This window comes from Plecotus auritus (assembly GCF_963455305.1).
Source record: "Plecotus auritus genome assembly, chromosome: 1".
Taxonomy (NCBI): domain Eukaryota; kingdom Metazoa; phylum Chordata; class Mammalia; order Chiroptera; family Vespertilionidae; genus Plecotus; species Plecotus auritus.
In genome coordinates this window covers 27,723,916-27,739,878 of record NC_137770.1, presented here as the reverse complement: position 1 = coordinate 27,739,878, position 15,963 = coordinate 27,723,916, and the positions used below count along the sequence as shown (strand labels likewise).

The 15,963-nt window shown below is 47.0% G+C and overlaps 1 protein-coding gene across 2 annotated transcripts in view; it reads right to left on the bottom strand.

Annotated features, from left to right (window-relative positions):
• DPF3 (double PHD fingers 3) overlaps positions 1-15,963 on the bottom strand; it is a 261,634-nt gene that overhangs the window by 174,105 nt on the left and 71,566 nt on the right. The gene's annotated exons all lie outside the window — the stretch shown is intronic.

Here is a 15,963-nt window from a genome sequence, read left to right as displayed (position 1 = left end):
GACAGCCAACCACCCATCAACTTTGTTTAAAGGGCACTGGGATGGAAAGGGGGAGCCCTAGTAGACTGGAACTTGGGTACATTGAACAGGACATGTGGAAGATGGTGTATTGGTTTTCTATTGCTGCTATAACAAATTACCACAAACTGAGTGTCTTAAAACAACATAAATGTATTATCTTACTGTTGTGGAGGGCAGAAGTCTGAAATTAGTTGGATAGGACCAAAATCAAGGTTTCAGCAGGGCTGCATTACTTCTGGAGGCTGCAGGGGAGAATCTGTTTCCATGCCTTTTCCAGCTTCTAGAAACTGCCCGCATCCCTCGGTTTGTGGCTCCTTCCTCCATGGCATCACTTCGACTTCTGCTTCCATTGCCATGTGGCCATCTCTGACTCTGACCCTTTTGCCTCCCTCTGATAAGGACCCCTGTGTTTATGTCAGGTCCACCCACATACTCCAGGAAAATCTCCCCCATCGCAAAGTCCTTAATTTAATCACATGTGCAAAGTCCCTTTTCCCATGCAAGGTAATATATTCACCGGTGCCAGGAATTAAAACATGGACATCTCTGAAGGGGGAACCCAGAGGTGGGGTCTGCTGCAAAGTGCACCTGAGAACTGTTGAACGGTAACTACTGAGCTGCCCACCAGTCCTGTCAGCCTGTTGTTTTGCTTCTATCAGGTCCAGTCATTAAATAAACCAGTTTGACGGGAACTACTTGACTGACCGCAAATACCAGAGGGCCCCAACAGGCCCCAGGAATCAGAGGGTCCGCTCAGGCCAAAGCAGAACAACCGTTTCATGCTGAAGCCTGAGAGGCCTCAAAAGAAACACCCAAAGATATAGGTTTACGATCAGAAGTTCCCAGTCTGGACATGGCCCAGAAATAGAGATTTCCATTTTCTTTTCTGCAGAAAGAAGACAAGTGTGAGACTCTAGCACTCTACCACAAACTCATACTCCATTCCCCTACAGGTCTTTCTTGTATAAACATGTGTGTGTTATTTTAAAATGTGTCATAACCAATTTGGACTACAGGCTATAGCCAACAGTTCTCATCATGCCTCTTTCTGCCTTCCCATTTTGAAGATAGGCAAACTGAGGCAGGACCAAAGGAACAAGGATTTTATCTTACTGTGACAACGTCATGAATCATTTGATTCATCACTTTTTGTTTTACATTCCATCGCATCAGATTCCAGCCTCATCTCAGTTGAGATTTTTTTTTAAAAAGTTCTAGAATTTGAATCTCAGATCTTCTGCTAATTAGCTGTGTGACTTTAGGCAGATGACATCCCTTTACTCCTCTGTAAAAGAAGACAGAAAAGTCTGCCTCTCACAAAACTGTTGCATGGGTTAAATTACACATAACATCCTTGGCATGTTGGGTAGATGGAGCATTTCCTATGTCTCGGACACGATGCTAAGCATTGTATGCATCATAATTCCTTTAATCCTTACACCTCTATGAGGGAGGTTTTGTTTATTATTTCCATTTTTCTAGAAAGTAGGCCTCTTCATGGCAGGGATATTTCTTTTGAATCTTCACCCTCTAACTCAAATATCCTGTGAGTAGTAAATGCTGTCTACAAGTAGTGCGGCCGAAAAAAAGAATGGTGAGGTCAGTTGAATCTGGAATCACTGCTGAAGGTTATATGAGGGTGGACTCTGAAAGGTAGGCAGAATTAAAGAAAAGGAAAGAGGAAAGAGGGCAGGTCTTCCCAGTGGGATAGAGGGAGGTGTAGAGGAGTGACAAGAGGCACAAGGCATGTAGGAGACAGTACTAAGCAGATCACAGGGGGAGGAGACTGTCGGGCTGCCTTTGTGAAGCTGAACAGTATGCTGGGATACACTCATTGACTTGCTTTGGCCGATAGGTAACAGCAGAAGTTCGGTTGTTCCAGTTCCAAGAACCACCCAGCTGAGCCCAGATCAAATCATTAACCCATAGGATAGTAAACAAAATGAATGGTTGCTGTTTGAAGCCACCAGTTTTGGGGTGTTTTGGTAAGCAGAAAACCTAATAGAAACCAGTGTCTCTTTCACCTTTAGACTATCAATAGCCAATACAAGGCCTGTCATATAATAGTTACACAGTTAACTGTGTCATGAAGAAAGTTCTGAATAGATGAGCCATGGCATGCTGGAAGGCTGATATTATGTCAGCTCTCATAATTTTAATGAGTTACTTTGGTTTAAGGACTATTTTCAGCTTGGGTTACAGATACCTAATAAAAAGACCCATTGCCCTGCCAGTTTGGCTCAGTGTATAGACTCTATACTATAGAGCGTCGACCTGCAGACTAAAGGGTCCCAGATTTGATTCTGGTCAAGGCACATGCCCAGGTTGCAGGCTCGATCCCCAGTGGGAAGCGTGCAGGAGGCAGCCAATCAATGATTCTTTCTCATCATTGATGTTTCTATCTCTCTCTCCCTCTCCCTTTCCCTCTGAAATTAATAAAAATACTTTTTAAGAACCCATTATCTTTATTCTCTCAATCAACATCTTTTTTTCCAAGTTTAGTCAAATAAAAAAGGAAAGTTTCACATGCACATAGAATGTAAGTTAAGGTGATTAAAAAACTAGACTAACTGTTTAGGAATCTGGGTTCTAGATTCAACTCCCCCAGTAATTGCAAGACCTTGATGATTGTCTTAATTACTATTTCTACATCTGTAAAATAGATATTAAAAGAAAATGGTCCTTCCTTGTCAACGTCACTGGGTTGTGGTGGCAAATAAGATAGGGTATGAAGTGTCTTGGGTGCTTTCCATCATCAACAATTCTGCTTCCTCTATAAACAGAGTTTTACTTATTGACAGTTTTCATAAATATATCCCTTTATGAGCTCCATTTACTTTTTCTTTAATTAATTAATTTATTTATTTATTTATTTATTTATTTATTGTTTAAAGTATTACTAATAGTAGTACATATGTCTCCTTTTTTCATTTACTTTTTTTTAATGTTTTCATTGATTTAAGAAAGAGGAAGGGAGAGAAAGGGAGAGAGAGAAACATTGATAAGAGAGAAACTTCATTGATCAGCTGCCTCCTGCACACCCCTACTGGAGATCGACTCTACAACCTAAGCATGTGCCCTGACCAGGAATCGAACAGTGACCTCCTGGTTCATAGCTTGACACTCATTCACTGAGCCACAGCAGCCAGGCTCCATATAATTTTTTTTTTTAATCTTCCTTTTAGTATTCTACTCTTTGGTAGCCATATTTTCAAAAATAACAACCAAACAAACAAGGAAACAGTTAAAATTATCCTTGAGGGCAAGAAGGAAACTGTTGCTCAATCCGAAGAGAGCTGGTATTCCTGGCAGTGAGGATTACATGTGACTAAGGTCAGACAAGACACCTGCCTGATTCACCCTCTGGGATCAAAGTTCTGATGGAGAACTCTAGGTCCCAACTAGGCCGCACCGGGGGCGCCAGCTGTTGAAGATACAGCTTGCTCCCTCTTCCCTACCAGCAGCTTCTGCCCAGGGTGGAAAGTCAGAGACTCCAAATTCCAAGTATGGGTCTTCCGAGGCCTCAGTTCCTGGCTTGAACGCAGGAGAGTGGAGTTCGGAGACCAAGTCTGGCACTGCTGAAAGAAAACCCTTCGTCTTGGTAACGCCTCCTGCAACAGCAGACTCTGGTTGGAAGTTCACAGAGTGATCCAAGCACATCAGGACCCTCTTGGGTGACTGCCTTCTCCCAAAGCTCCAAAACTTTCGAAAGTCACAGCTTAGGGTAACCCTCTGGTTTCCAAAGACCTAAGGGTCTTGGAAGTGGATAGGAGGCCATGCAAGACAGTGTGGGGCGTGTGGGAAGCAGCCAATCGATGACTCTCATCATTGATGTTCTTATCTCTCTCTCCTTCTCTCTTCCTCTTCGAAATCAATAAATATATATTTTAAAAAGAGATAGCCTATGCCCACTGAGCACTGTGCTCTCCTCCTCCTGTGTCTGATGGGGCTGGACAGAGGTTTAGCTGTCTCAGCTCAGAGGTGGTCGCTACACAAACTGGGGGGCAGGGCTAAAAGGGTGGGCAGCTCTGGTCCTGCTTCGTGGCCTGGGTCTTGCTTCACACCATTATAAGAGCCCAACTTGGCTCAGTGGATAGAGTGTTGGCCCTTGGACTGAAGGGTTCTGGGTTTGATTCCAGTCAAGGGCATGTATCCCTGGCCCTGGTCAGGGTATGTGTGGGAGGCAACCAATCGATGTGTCTCTCTCACATTAATGTTTCTCTCTGTGTGTGTCTCTCCCACTTCCTCCCACTCTCTCTAAAAATCAATGGAAAAATATCCTTGGGTGAGAATTAACAAAAAATAAAAATAAATTTTAAATAAGAGCCCAAGTTTCCATGAGCCCATCCTCCCTGTGGTGGGCATGGGCTGCCTGTCTGCCTGCCTAACTGTCATTCCTCCTCTTTCCAGTAACAGCACCTCTGTTTTCCTCCAGGGAACCACCTTTTTCCCACTGTCAGTTGAGTAAAACCAACCCCACTCCACCTCTCAACTTCAGACAGGCTTGTGACCCAGCCCCAGCCAGTGAGAAAACCACCTTCCCAGCCTCGGTAATTGCTTTAAGAGTGAACATGGAGTCTCAGGCAAGACAGTTAGGGCCGATCCTGGGACTTCTGTGAGGGAAAGGTGCTTCCTTTCTCTAGATTTGAAAAGCTAAAAAAAAGTGTGTGCCTGCAGCTGCTGGGAGACACCCAGGAAGCAGGCCTTACGGCAGAGGAGGCCAATGTAAAGGAAAGCAGACTTGAGAGAAGGGAAGGTGGAGGGAGCCCAGATGACCTGCTTGAGGCCCTAGACCCAGTCCTGAGTGAAGCAGATACACTCCTGAACTTTCAGTAACTTGAGCCCGTACATTCCTCTTTGTGCTTAATCGGTTTGAGTTGAGTTTCTTGCCATTCGCAACCATAAAGAGCGACTGATGCACATTCCAGAGCTTATACAACAGATTCTACACAAGGCTGAAGGGGCCAGGCCACTCCTCCGCCCTCCTGCCCAAATGCCTCTCAAACCCAAGCTCTTGAGAAAAAGATGGTTCACTGTGGCCATAGGTGCCACATCTCAAGCCTGAGAGGAAGGCAGGAAATGTGGTAGACAGCAGCTCATTGAGCTGTACTCTTTCGCTCACCACAGTCCCCACCACTCCCTATTTCAAGGCCATTTTTTTTTTTTCATTTACTTTACCTGCTTGGTCCCTTTAAGTACATAAGTTTACCTTCCCTTATTAGATGGATCAATTAATCAATGGATCAATAATGGAAGAATTAATGGATGGGCAGATAGGCAGGTAGTTATATATATATATATATATATATATATATATATATATATATTTATAAATTGGGCCTACATACAATGAGGCGTGACACAGATGAACAATGAAACCCTCAGATCACTGCAGTCAGGGAACCATTTGATAAAATGGGAAAGGAAATAACCACAGACTTATTTCCACTTACAATGCAAGGGGATGACTCTCCGGGTGGCACTCACCCCACAGTTCTCCTCCTCTCACCTGAGGGTGGTTGCAGTCTCACCAGTACTGCAGCACCAGGAGAAACCGCTCCTGGCACACACAGGCAGCGACCTCAGATGAAAAACTGCCCTAGGCAGTAGCCTCTCCTCAGTCCCCAGCATCTACTTGGATCTGGGCAGCAGCCACAGAAACAAAAGGGGCTTCAGAGGATGCAGGTGCTGTGCTCTGGCATCTGAACTTGGAATGATTGCAGGCAAACATCTACAAATGTATCCATGAAGCTCCGGCCTTGAAACAAGGACATGGGGAGTCCAAGGTGGCCATGGAGTGACACGAAGTGGCTCAAAGAACTGAGAAGAAAAAAACAAAACACAGAAAAATAGCAGCAGTAGAGACCAGGCTCAGAGCCAAGACAAGGCCTGTCCCTCAGCCACCTGGCTGAAGGCATCTCCGGTGAGTCACACTGAACCACACTGTGAACCATCCATCGTGGTTACCCATCCTCATGGTGCAGGCAATTGCTTAAGAAACTATACTCTGTTCACTCCATTGTGAATCCTAGTTCCCCCTCTTTGTGAAGTAAAAGCTCGGAGTAAAAGAATCCTTCTTCCAGGGATTGCCAAGGAGTGAGCCCATCGCCGGGAGGGTTTAGCTGTCTCAGCTCAGCATGCAGGTGCCCAGCGCGGTCAGACCAGGAAAGCAGCACCCACACTGAATTCGCTGGACAAGGCCAGGTCATGCTAAGCACGCCGCCCTGACTGTGAGGCACAAAACACATGTGAGGGCTCTGGACCTCATCTCTCCTTAGAGCCAGGGCATGAAGGCAAAGAACAGGGGGAGAAAACAGAATTGCACATAAATACTCCAAGGATGGAAGAGAAGGAAGGGTAGCTGCTGAGGGGTAAGAAGTACCAGCTTCCTCAGAATTAATCCTTCTTGGCGGATACCATCCCTGCCAGGCATCCACCTTTGGGTGACTGGGTCCCACAGCCGAGAAAACACAAGCAAGGGATGAACCCTGGAAAATCAATTCCTGCTGAGGCGCGACGAGAGTGGCACCAACAAAGGGCAGCCCGTAGGTACCAGCAAGCAAGCGCTCCCTCGCCTGTTGCTAACAGGAGCAGGTGGGTGTACAGGATTGTCACTGGCCCCCACAGATGGCACACAGGGGCCCTGCCTTCAACACGCTTCCGTTTGAGAGAGGCAACAGACCAGTGAGTGGAGAGTCACAGTAGACTGTACCCAGCCTGGGAGTCAGGAGACCTGGGTTCGGGTCTGGCTGGGCTGCCTCGGGCTTGTAGCCGATCACTAAGTGGTCTGGGCTTCCGTTTCTACCTCTGTTAAATGAGACCCTCACACCTCATCAGTTCTGTGAGTTCCTGGTTCTCAGATCAGCTGATCTCCAAGGGTCTGTGCTGTGTTCACACACTGTGTTTTTGAGAGTGGTGTCGGTATTAATGTTCCGAATTAGCTCCTGGGAGTGGGAGCTAAGATGTTAAGCCCTGAACCTCTCGCCCTGAACAGACCCAGGCCCGGGACACACTCTGGATGGTCCCCGAACACATAGCTTTCAGCCCTGGGTGTTTGTTTTAACTAACCAGGAGGAAAGAATCTGGGCTCTTTTTAAAATATATACAAAGGGAATACATCTGTTTATTTTACAGAAAGTATTTTCAGAATCAACTGGGTGAGAAGCAAGGCTAAAGTGATTCTTTTCTCTTGGCTCGTGTGAGGGCTACTCTTCCATGGACTTCTCCAAGGACCATGAATGGCAGAGATCTTTTGATCTCACATCTCATAACCTGTCTCAGTTTGATACCCTGGTCATGGACAACTGTCACGTCATCCTTCAGGACTACAGCACTACAATCCTACACCTGCCACCATCACCCCCATGGGGTACAGGGTCCCACCCCACTGCCACCTCTCCACCTGTGCCCAACCTTACTCTGTAAAGTCATCAAATAAAACCAGGACCCCCAGATGCATGTGAGTGTTAGATGGAAAACAAAATTTATTATGGCATTTGCCTCCCTAGGCAGCACAACTCAGGCAGGTTCCTTCCAAGGATAGAAACGTCCTCCTCTCCTCTAAGCTTGTCTCATAGAACCCAGTGGCCCTTGTGTCCCCTGGTTTCAATGAAACCTGCCTTTTCCTCTTTCAGGGTGAGGTAGGGAGGCATGGTTTCCGAGGCTCATGGTAACAGGTCCGATTCAGATGCCAGTGGTGCTTGGTCCAAAAAGTGCTTATGGCTGAGTCAGAAACACTTCTGTAAATGACTCCCGGGGCCAATGCAGAAGGATCTGGTGAGAGGGGGAGGCGGGGGGGGGGGGGGAATGTGAGACAGGTATTATCATAAAAATCTCCAAGGGACAGCTCCATCTAAAAGAGCTCACTACCGGGGAAAAACAACAACAAAAAACATATTGGCTGGCAATGGCTGGTACATAGGCCATGAAGACCTAGTTCTGTTTTCAAGCTACAATAGACAAGCTCAGCTTGTCACTCAGCCCTGGATTTCACCGGAGTCAACTGGACCTAACAACACCTGTGGATCCTTTAGCAGCCTCCTGGGCAGCATGAGTGGAAGCTCCAGGAGGGCAAGCTTGGTGCCCTTTTTTTTCTCATCACTGTATACTCGTATCCAGGAGCCAGTCTCATAGTGAGCACTCAGTGAGCTTATGGTGAATGAATGCCTATATTATTCAATATGTCCCAGACCATAACATGAGCTTTGTGCTGAAAGGGGGTCTGAACAATTCAAATGAGATCTGACCAGTGAAAGAGATTGGCCAGGATGACCTCTGAGGTCATCTGCAATGCCCTGCGCCCTTGAGGCGGTCATACTCAGGCAAATCACCTCATTCAGAGCATTTTAAATATTTCTGTCAACATCCTACTTCAGCATCTATGGTTGAAGTCCTCAGACTGTGCCCAGCAACTTGGTGATAACCTCAGGAGAGAACTGGGTGAGGACAATGAGAGACAACTGGGGAAAGAGGGCATAGGTGGCAGGGACCCAAAGAATGGAGTAAGAAAAAGAATTCAAGATGCAGCATGGCCACCCATACGCACAGAAACACAAAGATCCTCCTTCCAGAGCCACACTGCACCCCCACCAGTGCCGTCCCACCAACTCCATGACTGCGCTTCTTTGTGGAACAGAACAATAAGTACATTATTCCAACCTATAATTATCCTAGGAGAAGTGATAGTGAAGTCAAGGCATTATGTGAACATTGGAATACTGGATACCATCCCACAAGAACAGCAAAACAACAACAATCTACAAAATCCCTAATTTAAATAGACTGAAAGCTGCCCCAAACCAGTACCCTTCACATGTACATGAAGTTGGGATTTTTTTTTCTTCTTTTCTCATGATTATTTAAGCACAAGGCCTTCTTTCACTGGAGTTTATAGCATTTGGGAGGAAGGGGATGGGAGATTATGTTTTCTTCTCAATAAGGAGGCAGAAGGTAGAGGAAGGAGCAGAGGGCATGAGAAAGTGCCGTGGCTAGGGTATGACACATGGGAGGCCCTCAAAGCGAGTTGAATCTGATGCTACTCAGTGAATCCATGCTATTAATAAGGAGATTCCTGAAAACGCCTCTCATGAAAGTAGTTTCCAGAGACTTTGGTATAAAATACATAGAACCCTGGGTGATGCCATGGAAAATACAATGACAAAAAACCGTTTGAATTCTCATCTCTCTGCCATAACTAGCTGTTGCCTTGGTTTATTCAATAAATGTATGTTCCATACCTGCCATAACTGGGGGAGACACTGAAGAAGTCATTCTTCCTCTCTGAGCCTTGCTTTCCTCCCAGCCCTGGAGGCACATGGGCTCCTAAATTCAAGGTGCGGCCCCAGCCTGGCTTGGGACCTGCCTCCAGAGGCCGTCACCGAGAAAGGAGGACCCGCTGCTTCTAAAGCCGAGATGGAGCCCGCACTCACGGGCGGAGGAGCAGAACAGTGCAGCACAGGCACACGGGCCATCTCTGTGTGTGCAGTCATAGCAAGGCTGTGGGGATAGGGTGGTTTTTGCAAACACATCTCCAGTTTCTAAGGAGAAGATTGCTCTTCACTCTAGAGAGGACCCTCGTCTTGAGCCACAGCGCATGCGTTCCTACCTCTTCTGGACTCCAGTCAGGGCTTCTTCCCTCTCAGACACCTTCGGCGTCTCCACTCCTCAGCCTCCTTTCCTTCACCTTCCCACACACTATCCTAGGAGCAGCCCGGTAATTCTTGTACACTGCCCAAGTCCCCTCCTAGTGAAAAAGGTGAGGACTGAAACTAAGCAAACATGATCAGCAGGAGAGTCCCTGAGAGGAGCTAAGGCTCATGGGAAGAGTTCCCATACTCTATGCCATCCCAAGAACCCTGCAGGAAGAAAGCTAAGCTTACAGTAAAGCTATGGTTGCAACTGCATTTCCTCTTAACATCCTCTTTCCCCTCTCAAAGCACTTCTCATCCTGCCATTCGGTGCAGAGGGTAAGTTGCCATGTCTTCATGCCCTGGGTTACAACCCTTTCGTTTTCCTAAAGAAATCGTTTTTGGTGACAAAGCACCTAGTCAATCCTGCAGCCTCATTTCTCACATTCACAGAAAACCTCCTCGCATATACTATAATGTTCTCATCGGTCCATCTCCGCAGCTCCAACCATCCTTCCGCAGGAGCCACTGTTTCATGGTTGCTACTTCCCTCCTTCCGTTTCCGTTGCCTGGTCACCGTGCTGACCAACATCTGGCAGCATTAACCACGTATTCCTCAAAACTCTCGGAGCCATGATTTCCTTGGCTCCCTCCATGCCGGGCCCTTGCATCCTGTGCTCCGTGGTGCAAATAGGGCAACAAAAAAGACCCAGTCCTTACCCCTGTACTCATCTCTCCACATCTACTCCCTGGGCTCCAACCTCCACCCGACATTAGCCAACTGTTTTAGAGGACTCAACACAGTACTTCTTGCATTAACAAAGTTCAATCCCACAATATTTGGAAAAACATTTTACATTGTCATAATTTTTTTTTTTCATTGGGACAGACAGCTTATCCTCACAACCAACACTATTCTGGAAGTGTGGGAAACCTAATGGAAGTCCAACCAATGACTTCTGGTACATGACATGATTTTGTAGGTCATTCCCTCCCCCATATTCTCCACTCACTGCCCCACTCCCCCTCAGCACTTTGCTTGTGTGCCTGACAACAGTTAACTCTTAGTCTCCTCTAAATTGTGAACTCCTGGAAGGCATAGAATAAACTGGTCTCTTTTTAGTCCCCATACTGCCCAGTACTCAAATATTTGTTGAAATGCAGCAAAAGCAGGGAGAAATGTGGCACCAAATCTCACCTCTGTACGATTCCTCAGAATAGTCTGTCCCTTTGGGAGACTGTCCCCAGGTCTACTGCTAGCGTGGCCAGAGGGAGCACGTGCCTGCATCCAGGGTTGCAGAAGTGGGTTCTCCGATCTGAGGAACTTCAGAGGCCACCATGGTTAGGAAAGGGGACTTGGTCCTGGACGGGTCTGCCTAGGCCCTAGAGCCAGTGAGCAGTGTGTGGGTTCTTGACTTCATGCAGGAACAATTTCACAACACATGTCCAGGTGAGGTTTAGAGGTTGTGTATTACAGCTGGGGACAATGAAACAAGGACGGGCTAGGCAGTGGTCGGCAAACTCATTAGTCAACAGAGCCAAATATCAACAGTACAACGATTGAAATTTCTTTTGAGAGCCAAATTTTTTAAACTTAAACTTCTTCTAATGCCACTTCTTCAAAATAGACTCGCCCAGGCCATGGTATTTTGTGGAAGAGCCACACTCAAGGGGCCAAAGAGCCGCATGTGGCTCGCGAGCCGCAGTTTGCCGACCACTGGGCTAGGGAAATGAGCCTGGGCTGGGCTGCTTTGGCTCACTAAGAAGTCAGAGAAAAGGGGGTTTGGGGGACAGGTTCAGGGGGTTTGTCCGGGACAAGCTGCCGCTGCCCATTGCTGCCCTGGTTGCAAGCCTCGTGGGGTCCCTTAGCATTTAGGAGGTGCATGCCTGTGGGGGAAGAAAAGGTTGGGGGAGGCGTGGCATGCTCCTAGGAGGGAAAGCAAGCACTGGACCTTTGTGTTAAGGGGCTTTAAAGACTGGGCGTTTAGGGAAGGTCTTAGGGGAGGATCTCAATGGAACATCCATCCGCTTTATGCTGATGTAACGAAATGAAGTTTACTTTCTTAACTTCATCTGTCCTTGGGGGTGATTGGCAAAGGGCACTAATTGGATTTCTGCTATCCGTCTCCCTGAGTAGGGTGATTTAAGCTATTTACGCTCTGGTTGGGAGGAGAAGTGCAAACCATTTACTCTTAAGTGTCCCTGGGTTAGGGAAGATAGGATTTACTAGATGACTGGAAGTGTTTGGCATCTTGATTTTTCTAGATGGCTGCAAACTGCTCTTTAACTATTTGGTCTCAGTTTCCCTAGTCCTGGCCCGTCTCATCATCACACCACACCACAAGTTGGACATCCAGGGACCTGAAGCAAACACGTTACGCATTCAGGACATGGACTACATGAGCTTGTGTCACTTCATAATTCTGTAACTGCCTTTCTTACCCACCTTATATCCTTGGGCAAACTCCTTAAAACATTCGTTTCCCATCAATAAAATAAGGATTGTTGTAAGGACTGGATAAATAAGCACTAGAGAAGCACTGTACTTAACATGCAGTAAAGGCTCAATAAATACTTCATTATTGTTATCATTATTATTTTTTTAATATATTTTATTTATTTTTTACAGAGAGGAAGGGAGAGGGATAGAGAGTCAGAAACATGAATGAGAGAGAAACATCGATCAGCTGCCTCCTGCACACCCCCTACTGGGGATGTGCCCGCAACCAAGGTACATGCCCTTGACTGGAATTGAACCTGGGATCCTTCAGTCCACAGGCCAGCACTCTAGGGCTATCATTATTATTATTGACAGGTCAGAAAGGATACTTAATATTGACTCCCAGATAGCTTTGATCCTGCCCTTTGACTTGGCTAGTTTTGGCAGAAGGGCCTTTCGATAATACCTAAAAAACAAACCACTAAACTTTCAGCTTTTAAAAAAGATCAGGTAATATGAGAAACACATATTCACTTTCCCACCTTCCCTGAGGTCACCCCACCCTGACCCCAGGGGTGGAAAAAGATAAGCTCAGAGATGGGGTAAGAGATGCAATGGGGGTTGGGAGTAGAGTAAAGGTCTGGGATAGGGTGAGAATTAGGAAAAGGGGATCAAAGATGAATGATGTGGTTCATCTATATAATGGAATGCTACGCAGTTGCAAAAAAAAGAAAGAACTCTTACTATTTGCAAGAGCATGGATGGACCTGGAAAGTATTGTGCTAAGTGAAATAAGCCAGTCAGAGAAAGATAAGTATCACATGATCTCAACTCATAAGGGGTGGGTACAGGGCGGAGGTGGTCAATGGGAAAAAAACAACACACAAACATAGGGGACATCTGTAATACTTTCAACAATAAAGATAAAAAAATTTTTTTAAAAGATGAATGAAAGGTGTGGAAGGGGGAAGATCAGAAACAGGGTAAGGGTCAGTGTTGGAGAGCAGCAGAAATGAGATGAAATTTAGGACTATATGACGGATGCTCATGTTAATCATATCAATTTTTACACACTCCCCTACACTGTGTCAAAATGTCCTGCTCTGTGAAGGAGGAGTGAGAGGGGAAGGGAAAAGAACCAGGAACTGAGTGAACATTTTTATATACACAAGATATTCTGAACTCAAGATATTTTGACCCACTATACTGGTCAAATATCACTGGTTCCTTCCCACAAGCGGGTCCCACAAGTGGGATGGACAAGAAGGTTCTAGGAACTAGCTCGACACTCAGGATATGGTAACTTTTACATTCCAAGGACAGGAGTTTTCCAAATTAAAATTTTAATAGTGTGTGAAAATAGTTCACCATTTACTTTCAGAATGAGGTGGTGTTTAGAGTGTCAGCCTGGGAGTCCAAGGAGGCATTTTCAGGGATGCTGTCCATTCTGGGAGGGGAGAAAATACGCCTGTGGCTTCCATCCTGCCCCCTGAGATCTTGAATCCAGAAAGGGAGAGTTGTCTGACCAGTTTCTCCTTCCAGAGAACCAGCCAGAGGTCTCTGAGCTCATAGGATATACTTCCAAGAGTATCAGAATCCTGTTGATTTGGGTTCCAGCCCCAACCACACCACCTACTTGCTGTGCAAACTCAGGCAAGTGATTGCACCTCTCTGAGCCTCTGTTTGCTCATCTGGTCCTTCTAGGCAAGCTTAACTTAGCAGCGCCGTCCAGCTCTAATATTCATTCAGTCAAGAAATGTTCACTGAGTACCAACCACATGTCAGACGCCCTTCTAGACACTGGGAATTCCGCAGGTTCCTGCCTCATGGGCCTTATGTTCTAGCTCCTAAGAGCCTGTGAAGCTACGCCCTGCATGTTGTGCTCCTAGATCTCAGAAAAAGAGGTAGGGCAGGGGCTCCATAGAATAGAACTTAAAGCCCAGCCAGCATGGCTCAGTGGTTGAGCGCCAACCTATGAACCAGAGGCCACCATTCCATTCCCAGTCGAGGCACATGCCTGGGTTGCAGGCTCGAATCCCAGTGTAGGGTGTGCAGGAGGCAGTCAATCAATGATTCTCATCATTGATGTTTCTCTCTCTCTCTCTCTCTCTCTCTCTCTCTCTCTCTCTCTCTGAAATCAAATTTTTTTTAAAAAAAAGAATATAAAGCTTATGGATGAGCAAGTAATTGTTGCCCAATTAGTAAAAGGACAACACTACGGATTTTTTTTTTTAAGGTTGCCGGAATGTACTGTTGTTAGGAGGGCTTTTGGGCGGTGGTGTTTTATTCTGATGAGAGGGTGCAAAATGAACTGCGGGTACAGGAGTGAGGGAAGAACGTTGACAAAGGCAGAATGAGGGCAGAGGACAAACGAGGGAACAGGATGTGTGGTTCTCCACAGAGCCCCCATGCCAGGGTCACTCCAAGATTTTGCTCTGGACTATTTGCTCCCTTTCAGTCACGGGAAAACTTCAACCAACACCAAACAAGGCTGAGATCTGCTCAGTCCTGGCCTGGCTGCTGCCTGGTGACCAGGCCTGGGCCCTGCATGGAGGACCTTAGGCAGAGTGCAGTGGGAGGCACTCAAGGGTCTCTCCCAACCCACGTGCAAGCCCCATGGCCTTGCCTCCACCCAGAACTTCTGGGGCTGCTCTACACCAAGGAGAGAGGGGGCACTGGGAGGCTTCATAAAGGTGGGAAGCAGAACACAGGGACCCCGCATTTCCGAACCCCTCGGAGGTGACTGGCAGCTGGGGAGGAAGCAGTCCCCAGGGGTGGCTCTCAGTCCTTGGTGTGTATGAGTCCCTGGGTGCCTGTTTGGGATGCAGGCTCCCAGCCCCACCCCACTCTTCTCATTCAGAAGATCAGGGTGGAGACCAGTTACCTGACTTGTCACCCACCTCCCCAGGTAATTGTGATGCAAGTGAGCCACTGCCCACCCTTTGAGACCCCCTGTGGCTAAGAGCGAACTTGAAGTGTCAGAAAGGGTGTATAAATCCCTCACTAACTGAGGGACTGGAAGCACTTTGCATTTCCTTTGTTTCCTTTCAAAACCTCAACTGCCCATCTGGAAAATGAGGATATTGAAAGTACCTGCTTCTTAGGATTATTGAGGGGAATAAAGGAGAAAGAGGATGGAAAGTTCCCAGTATTGTGCCAGGTAGTGGCAAGAATTCAGTAGGTTCACTTTGATAAACGCCCCTTCTGTGTCAGCCCCTCTTGGAGCAGGTCCTGAGGAAGAGGCAACTGGATGGTGGTGGAGCCTGACATCCAAAAGGCAGGGCTACCCAGGGGTACCCAGTACCCAGTGCCCTGTGCCCTCCACGACCAGCACCAACACTGGGGTCCAGGACACACTCGCTCTCAATCCCACCAGCTCAGAACGTGCTTGCTGATGTGCAAGCACCCAGAGGAAAGGGGGTCACACATGGAATGTGGGTTCGCCATCAGAAGTATGACCTGGAGGACACTGGGTGCTGGACAGAAAGGATGGCAAAGGAGGGGAAGGGGAAGAGATGTGAACCACATCTACACCAGGAGTGCCCTCCATGGGCAGCTGTGAGCCCACGCTGCAGATAAAAGGAGGGTGGGTCATGTATATGGGATCAGAGGCAAGGAAAAGAATCAGAACATGGACCAGATTTGGGTCTAAAACATAAATGGAGTAATTCTACTTAACAGAAGCAACTCAGAAAGTAAAAAAATAAAAAATAAATAAAACAAAAAACAAACACACCCATAACTCTAGCCGGCCGGTATGGCTCAGTGGTTGAGTGTTGACCTGTGAACCAGGAGGTCACGGTTTGATTCTGCGTCAGGGCACATGCCCTGGTTGAGGGCTAGATCCCCAGTGTGGGGCGTGCAGGAGGCAGCCGA